Source organism: Phaethon aethereus (genome assembly GCF_964289735.1).
Source record: "Phaethon aethereus genome assembly, chromosome: 4".
NCBI lineage: Eukaryota > Metazoa > Chordata > Aves > Phaethontiformes > Phaethontidae > Phaethon > Phaethon aethereus.
Window position 1 is genome coordinate 84,869,150 of NC_138578.1, and position 9,131 is coordinate 84,878,280.

Below are 9,131 nucleotides of genomic sequence, written 5' to 3' on the forward strand. Positions count from 1 at the left end.
GGGCAGGGGGAGATCGGCTTCTCCCTCCTAGGCGGCTCTGACCCACTTCCACGGCGTGTTCTCCACCCTGGCCGAACACTCGGGGGACGGCCACAGCAGTCCCACGCGCTCCCGAGGGACGCCCGAGCCGGAGGCAGGCAGCACAGTGCTCTGTCTTTGCGATTGCTGTGACTGGAAGCTGGTTTCTCAAATTTACCTAAAAAACTAGCCCAGCCTGTGCCGCAGAGGCTCGGGCCGGCCCGCCCCCGCCAACCATGTTCACGGGGGACGGGATGCGACACCGGCAGGCTCGGCCTGGCATAGCCGGCTCCTCTCGTGCCCTTCAGACATTTTGTTACATGCTGGCTCTTCAGGTTTCAGCCTGGCGTGCAGTGACAAGTCAGATGTTGCTAGAGGAGCATCACGGCCAGGTAGGGAAACCTCTCTCCGCGTCTGACGCGATGACTGCTTGATGGGATGCGCGCAGGGCTCTGCGTCGTTTGGGAATACGGCTGATCCAGAGCCTCGTTCCTCTGTTAGCCTTGGCCGTAGAGGCCACAGAAAAGGCTGCGTGAAGCCCCAGGTTTTGTTTGTTCAGTTCCTAATAGCTCAAGACAAAAATACATATTATAATATTGCACTGAAAACGTCCACGTTTCTTTCTGTGGGAAGAATCCTGCTGGTTTTCCCTCTGAAGAGCTCCTGGGTGACAAGCTGAGGGGACAGCCCTTCTCCAGGCTGAGTCAGGAAGAGCCAGGCACACGTGCACGCTGTATCTGTGAGGCACACGTGTCTTTGTGGGATCCCCCATGTACTCACTGGAGACAGGCAGAAAACACCAGCCGTGCGCAGGTGGGTGGTGTATCGGTGCACTCTGGTACAGGGAGCTGGGCTTTCATATGCAAACTTTTAGGCTTTTGTGCTGGAAGTGACCAGCTGAGATGGGAAATAGGCTTATTCCCTTCCCTTGAAGTTTGTTTTCCCCTCACAGCCGGCCACGGGAAGCTGAAGTGAGACCCTCAGCCATTCACCTCCGGATCATCCATCACTGGCTGGGCTGGCCGGTCTGCGACACCCTGGGGACCGCAACTGCGCGAGGACAGCATCCGTCCCCAGAGCTGTCATCGCACCGGCCTTTCCACTGGTGTTAATTTGATCCACACCAGTGTTGTCAGCGGCCGAAATCCGGGCTGGCAGCCGCCAGCCAGCTTGCCCAGCGCCTGCTCTTGTTTGGTGTTGACAGGGCGTGTTTCGTTGGGTTTTGGGGGCCTGGAGAAGGGTGCCGAGCCTCGGCAGCTGTGACCGCGCTACCGCAGCCTGCATACGGCCGAGGGAGGGAGCAGCCGGGGCTGGCACGATCCAGCTGCCGAGGTGCAGACCTGAGCTCCTGAAATGCGGGTCGAATGGCCACGTCTGCTTTAGCCCTCTCAGCCTCGCCGCGCTTCGCTTTCCTGTCCCCGCTCAGAGTGAAAACGATGGCGTGGAGGGCAGGTGTCCAGCGCCGGAACGGGCGAAGCCCAAGATGTGAGGACAGGGCACGGGCTGCGAGGAAAGGTGCCTCCGTGTTGGGCCTCCGGCACAAACAGAGATAAAGCTGCTCCTGCAGATCCGGAGAGTCCTGGCAAAGCGTTCAGTTTGCTGCCCTGATTTCCATTTCGAACCGCCACCACTGCTGCTGCAGAAAGTGCACCGCTGGCTTTTTCTGCTCTCGGTTCTCTCTGCCCGCAGCTGGGCAGGCAGGCAAGGCTGTCCCTGCCTTGCCCCGTGGATGTCCCTGTGCGGGCAGCTCACGGCACCTCCGTGGGAAGAGCGTCTCCCAGCTCCAGTCAGGAGGTTTACCCCTCCCAGCCTGGGGAGCTGGAAGGTGCTGCTTGATGGATGCTCTGTTTTGAAGTCTTTAAAATGTCTCTTATCAGTTCCCTTAAAGAAATTACGGAATATTGCTGGCTGGCCCTATCGCCAGTACATCGCAGTACATCGCAGTGTTAATCCTGCTGAGCAGCAGGACCCATTTGTGAGCTGTCAAGTGCAGAACGCGTCATCTTTGCCCGAGATTAAAAAGTAGCTCAAGGAAGAGCAGTGTTTAGGATGAATTTGAAATTAGGTTTCTAAGCGTTCCTTGGACACAGCTCAAGAGCAGCGTTCAACGTTTCTGGTGGTTTCAAAATGACAGGGGGATCTGGTAGCGCTTTGTTTTGTGCCTGAGCAAAGTGGGGATTGTTCTTGTGGGTGCAGATTAAAATAGTGCAGGATGAGATTATCCTCCAGATGAGACATGGGAAGAGGATGCAGTTCCTCAGCAACTGAGGTATCTGAAAATGGAAAGCTCCACATCTGCTGCGGGCTGCAAGCAGGGATTGGCACCCCCTCCAGTAGCCCAGCAGGCGTGCGAAGGGAATACCCGGTGTCCAGCCTAACATTAGAAGTGCAGACTACCCTGGAAGACTTAACTCCCTCTAATTACAGAGGGCTGAAGACAGCGGGGAGCGCTGGGTGACTCCCGCAGGTCTGCAGCAGCTCGCCAGCTCAGCGCTTCAGCGTCAGTGGTAGGGAATAAAACCTGAAGCACCAGTAGAATAGGAAGGAGAAGCCCTGGGGGGGAAAATATACTTGAAAGACATCAGGGTGGTGATAGAGCGTGGGCTGGGCCTGAGCCGGGTTGCAGCCTAGCAGAAAAACCCAGACCCAGTCACGCCGGGTTCCCCGGTGAGACCCAGCTGGAAGCAGAGGAGAGGGGGAACGCCGCAAGTGCCATGCGGGGCAGCTGGCAACACTCAGGGCTGCTGGAAAAATCTACGTGGCTGGGAGATTAAAAAGTGCAGCTTGGGACTCTGAGGCGCAGAGACCTTATCTGCAAAGGGAGATTAGAGCAAGGTAATCTCCGCGTTCGCTGTGCGGGGCGCAGGTGGGCAGGAGGAGAAGCTAGTGGAAGGAGCGAGGGCGTTGGAAGTGGGGCTGAACCAGACCGACCTGTGGAGCGCGAGGAGTGCGTGCGTGAGCTGAAATGGGAGAATCCGGACTCTTGGGAAATGAGGCTAATGAGCTGCCCTTCTCTAATTGCTGCTTCGGAGGAGTTGAGAGGCGACCTGCAAAAACATCCAGCCCTCTCCTCCCCTCCTTGCCCCAGCGCTGCCTGGGCACGGAACAGTCCTGGGCTTCTGGCTGAGGACTGCAAACCAGTTTGCTCATGCGCCAGTAAGCTTCTTCTGTGGGAGGCGTTTCTGCGCTGGTTGAGGGGGGAAAAGTAGTGGGTTTCTCTTTATGAATGCTCTACGAGTTGAAATTTGAGCGGTGTTAAACCTGAAGTGCAGCTGGGGTGAGGATGCTGTCAGCAGAGGCTTGGGGACGCAGCACTAACCTCTCTCCCCCCTTCCCCCTTGCAAACCCAGCCCTGCTCCGAAGCGCTTGCAGGGCGCTCGGTTGGGAGAGGAGCCATGAAAGTGCACAGAGAAAGAAGGGCTCGAGTATTTTTTTTTTTCCCCTGAAGCCCGGGTTGCACTGGGTGGGTTTTCTTGCTGAACAACCAGCCCGGCTGCAAACACAATGATTCCCAAAACTATATACAGAGCTGGGAGCCCTGGCTGGCCAGCCTCCTCCATCACGTAACCCGGCGCTCCCCGCCGAAGCAGCCTCCGCCGAGGTTTTGGCTCTGGCCACGCCAGCCTGGGAGGGTAAGGAGGACCATATGTCCCTCGCCTTGAGCCAAGCGCGCAGCTGTGCTCGATTCGCAGCACCGGACTTGTTAACTCTTTGGGGGCGAAGGCGAGGAATGCGGCTCCTGCCGCGCTTGGCGTAAGAAGGGGATGCTCTCGTAGGGGCAGAAACCGGCCAGACGTGGGACTCGTGGAGGGTCTTGCCTGCCAGGAGTCCCCCGGCCCTGCTGTGACTAACCCTGTTTGTCCTGCCGTGTGTTATCCTCCTGAATTAGGTAAGGAAACGGTCTAATGGCCTGCCTGGAAAGAGCGGATAACCATACGCGTAATTCTGGGGTATCGAAGTCGTTATGCAGGTTATTAATAACTCGCCAGGCCTTGTGCTGCTCCATCACAGGAGCCTGAAGCGTTCCTGCCTGTACGCCGTCCTCCCAGGACGGCCGCTTCTGACCGCAGCGCGATCTCACCGTCTGCCTCTCCTCCTCACCCCTCTCCGCAGCCCGCCATGCAGCACGGCCATGCAGCGCGGCCAGCCCGCCGTTCCCTCCGCACGCGGGTCACCGCTGGAAAAACGCTTGCCTGCGAGACCGGCTTGCTTCCCTGCCGCTCTGACCGCATCGCCCTGCGTTACCTCCTCTGCATCAGGCTCTGGCCTCCTGCGCTCCTCTTGCAGCACGGCGGGTACCTTCGCCCTTGCGCTCGCTGTCCTCTCTGTCTCAGCCTTGTCTCCCTCAGGAGCCTATAAAACTGGAAAATACCAAGCTTGGGTGCTGCCTGCTCCGACGAGTCCTTCCCCACCTCCTGCCGACTCCGTTCACAAAGTCTCTGTCCTCCTTGCATCAAATGTCTCAACACGGTGACAAGGGGACCTTGCTCTCGCTCCGCCTTGTAATTCCAAAGAGCGGGAGCCCGGTGGGACGAGGCAGCGCGGGACAAGGCAGTTCGCTTGGCCTCACAGCGTCTGCTCTGATGCAAGGGCAGCACGTCTCACGTAGCACAACCTGACCACCTCAGCGGGGTTTGCACATCCCCACAGGAACGTGGATGTTTCCTCCAAAAAAAGCCCATCCTCTTTAGATGCCGTTGGCGTTGGGACAAGTGTGGTGTGGTGGCATCTTCCTGCATGAGCCGTGCCGATTAGTTTGCCCTCGGATGTCTGGGTCACTTGTGCTGATTTGCCCCGGTGACTGTTAGTGGCTAGTGGGCCTGGGGCTGCCCAGTAGCCCCAGCTGGGGTCCGGCCCCTTGAAGCATCGTGCCTTTAAACATCACCCAAATACCAAACAGGAGCCGATTTCTTTTCCATTCTCCCCCTCACGTCGTCCAGTACCTTTTCCAAAGGAAACCTACCTTCGCCAGGCTGCTGTTCCAGCCCCAGGCGAGTGTAGGAGCATGAGGAATGATGAAGATGTCTGTAAAGACTAGCAGGGACCTCCCAGGCTGCCTCCCTGCCTCGCGGGCAGCCGCACGGCGTAACTCTGGGGGATTTGCCATCCTCTGGCTCAGGACGTGCAGCTCTCGGGAGGTGGTTTGCGCGCTCTGGATGTGTTTTCTGAACTCTCAGCACCCAGGTTGAAGATTATTTTCTTTTTTCCTTTTTTAAACTATTTAATTTTCCAGGGGAACGGAGAAACAAACCCAAGAAGCCTTCGTTATGAGAAAGGAGATTTTTTTTTTTTATTTAGTTTAGTTTTAATGGAGAACCACGGCTCAGAGCAGGAAGCTTGCTGCAGCGTCTCAGCAACGTATCAGAATTACCCCGGCTCTGTGCGTACTTGGTAAAGCATCAACAGGCTGACAGTTACAGCGCTGCTCCGGTGACTCAGATAAATAACACGCAGACCAAAACATACATTAAGCCTGGCTTGGCCAGACTGGAAAATGCACCTTTGGAAGGCGCTTTTCCAGGTGGGGACGGCTCTGCACGGCTGGGGCTGCTGCGAGGGACTGCTGGCATCCTCTGAGCGCCGGCTGATAAGGGAAAACCATGACCTTGGCTCCTTCAGACACATCTGTGAAAAATGAGAGATAAAACCCCACTTTAGTGTTGGGGTTTTTTTTTATCCTTTCGTGTTTGGGCTACTGAAGCAGTAGATCCCATAGATCCTTCCTGCGCTGTCGCCGTCTGTGCACGTACCGTACTCGCCGGCCTTCATGCCGGACTGGCCAGCAGCGACGGGAGATTTGGGTGTCTGTCTGCCCGTTCGGTGAGGTTTTTTTCCACCCAGGATATTCCCAGTGGATGTGCAGGCAGGAGTCACCCCTCCAGCAGGGGTGAGCTTGCATGCAGCCTGCCTCTCCTGCCTGCTGTTTCGCCCGGCGAAGCGCAGGGGCATGGCTCTGCGGAAGGGCTCCTGTCTCGCTCCGTGACACTTAAATGTCCACGCTGGCCTCTCCCAGCTCCCTTTTGCTCAGAGCCGTTCGGAAACCTCTGGCCCCAGCAGGCAGGGGCTGGCTCGGGAAGCTTTGAGATGGCTTAAATCTAACGAAAGAGCTGGGAATAGTGGTGTGGGGAAACGTGTGTGATAGCCACAGTGAAACAGCTTCCACAGTGAACGTGGGGGGTGCTGAATGGGGCTGGGAATGGGGCTTTGGACACCTTTGTGTTTAAAAAAAAAAAAAGAAGAAAGGAAAAAAAAAAAGAAAAATGGACCTGTTGGTGACAGAGTAAACAAGTGGCATTGACCATGACGTGGAGGTACAAACCCTTCTCATGCTCTAATTTTGGCAAGCGGCAGGTCTGTTTACACAGCCTGGGACCACAGCAGATGGTCCCCGGTGTGCCTGGGGCTGCCCTTCCTGGGGGTCCCAGCTCTCCGTCTGCCCCTTAGGGGATGGTGGAAGCCAAAATCAGGAAGCCAAGCTCAGCCAGCATCCCGGGACCCCGCCTGCCCCATGGGAGCCCTTGGGTTTGCTCTGGGCACTGGAGTGGGATGTGTGGATGGCCGAGGGGCTGTGGGTGCTGTGTGGACGTTGGGATGCTGGCAGCGCTCGGGGCTGCCCTGCTGGTAGGAGCTGTTTGTGCTGAGAGCTGCTGCCTTTGCTGCTCCCCGTGCGCCTGAAAAACCTGTCCTGCCGACGGGAACCGCGATGAGAGTCCTGCTGCTGCGTTATAAACCTGGAAGGAAAGCTAGACACAGCCATGCTTTCATGTCTCCTCTCCCAAACCACAGCACGCCGCCCTCCTCGCCACGCCGGGCTGGCCACCCTCCTCTGCCTCTCCTCCTCCCATGGCACCCGCCGCTCCACACAGCCGTGCCCTGGGTCCCGAGTCGCCCACACCAAACACTCAGGGAAAAACCCCTTTGCTGTTCAGAAAGAGCTGCAAAGCTCTGCTGAGAGCTGGCACCACGGGAGCAAGGCCTCTTTGCAGCCAGACTGGTAAGGAGTGTGGAGTCTTGGGGAGGGAGAGGAAGCTTTTTCTTTCTCTTTTTAATTAAAAAAAAAAAACACATAAAACATAAAATTAAACACTGCAAAAACCTTCCCTCCTCTCCTGCTGCTTCTCCAGCTAAACCGTTCTCTGCAGAGGCTGGCACGGAGCTGCCGGACCAGCACGGGTACCGCTCTTCGTCCCTTGACAGCAGCTGCCTGACCTCGGCAGGGCAGCAGGATGACTTTCGGTTCGACCCGGCACCCATCCTGCCTGCCTGCGCACAGGACCCGGCTCTGGGCGCCGTATGTAACCCCCGCCAGCTCCTCAAAACTGTTGTGTCCTTGAGGTCCAGGCTCTGCCTGTGCAAACATCTGCACTGGCAGCGAGGAAAAGCAGGCAGGGAGGGAGGGAGGGAGAGCTCCCCCGTCCAAACCTTTGGTGCCTTTTCGCTTGCTTTGCGGCTCTGTTCCCCTCCCTGCCTGCCCTGCGACTCGCTCCTGCCAGACTCGAGCTGTCTGTCGTCAGTGAGTCTCCTTGATCACAGGAGAGCCGCCGTGTTGGCTTTGGCACGGTTGACGTTTCCGTACTCGGTTTGAAGACTTTCTTGTTTCTCTGCAGATAACAAAGGCTGCTTCAGTGTGGCCCAGTGCTGCGTCCCGAGGCTGCCGGCAGCCTGAGGACCTTGCTGCTCTTCCTTTTCCCTGTTTTTTCCATTTTTCCTCTTGCCTAGGCGTGTTAAAGCTGTGCCGCTCTTGGGGACCCCAGAGTGTTGGTGCGCAAGGGCTGAGCAGCTTTGTTATTGACGGGGGTGCTTTTCGGAGAGTAACATGCGACAGTTGTCATGTGCTTGCCTGTGCTTCGGATTCCTCCCAAAAGTGGGAATAATCTGCTTGGCCCCTAGAGCAGGCAGCATTTAATGAGTAACGTGGGATCCCCGCTCCCAGGTGACGGCAGCGGCTGCTGGGATGCAGATCTGACAGCAGCTGGATGGAGACAGAAAAGACCGGGTTCCAGCAGGGACGTTGCTTGCTCTCGCAGCCTTGTAGGGGCTCGTGGAGGCCTAATTAGTTGTCTAATTTGTCTTTGTGTTCCTAAAGTAGAATTAGGCATATCTGGCCCACCCGTGGTCCCCACCAGGCTGTTTTCCAGGCCCTGCTTGTGCGGGATGCTCTCCGGATCGTCCCTGTGCCCCAGTGCTGTGCTGGAGCGGGGTGCAGCTCAGGTCCAGATAAAGCCTTTACCGGGGAGAGTACAACGTACAGCTGGGATGTCATTACGTGATGTTTGGACGTTTTTCAGCAGGGTTGTGCTGGCCTTAGTCCACATTTCAGTATTCCATAGGATTTTGCTATTGAATTTATTGTCTCGTTTATGTGTCTGTGTGTCCTTCCCTCCGTCTGCTCCTGGCAGCCCTTCAGAAATTGAGGTTTGGGACTCCGTAAAGTTTGTCTTGCTTCAAGCCACGCTGCTGGGACTCTGAATGCCAGCTTTAGAAAAAGGCAGCCTTCGTGTCGCAAACCAACAGGCTTTTGCGAAATGCCCTCTAAAAATAAAGAAATGATGGCAGAGGTGAAGGGAGACAATCTGGTGTGCGTATGCTCTGCCAAAAAATTCAGTGTTTTGGGGTAGGGGGAGATCTGCTTCTGTGGTGTTGGTGTGTTGCGTGCAGTGATAGCCCAGTTGTGGTCTTTGGCTGTGTTTTGTGGCAGATTTAAAATAAATGTGATGGATGGATGGATGGATGGAGGGCCAGTGCCTTTCCAAGCCACGCTCACAACTTCTCCAGGAGCTGCTGGCCAGGTCACCCCTTGCTCTAAGTCCAGACCATGTACATTGAGACAATCCCTGATGGCTCGAAACCATGGAAGATAAATGCTGCCGCTGCCAGGGAGCTGGAGTGCTGCTTCCAGCACTTTCGAGGAGTCAGGAATAGCGCCATGCCTTTGGAAAAAAAGCAGCCTGGAAGCAGCAGGTTCTTGTGCTGGAAGCCTGAGCTGTCACCCATCGGCATGGCCAGTGGCAAGCTGGTCCATGTGGGAGCTGGGTGGCTGGCATGGGTCAGCAGGGACACAGGGGTCCCCAGCAGCTCCCTCACCCTTTTGTTTTCTCTCCCCAGAGTCTGTA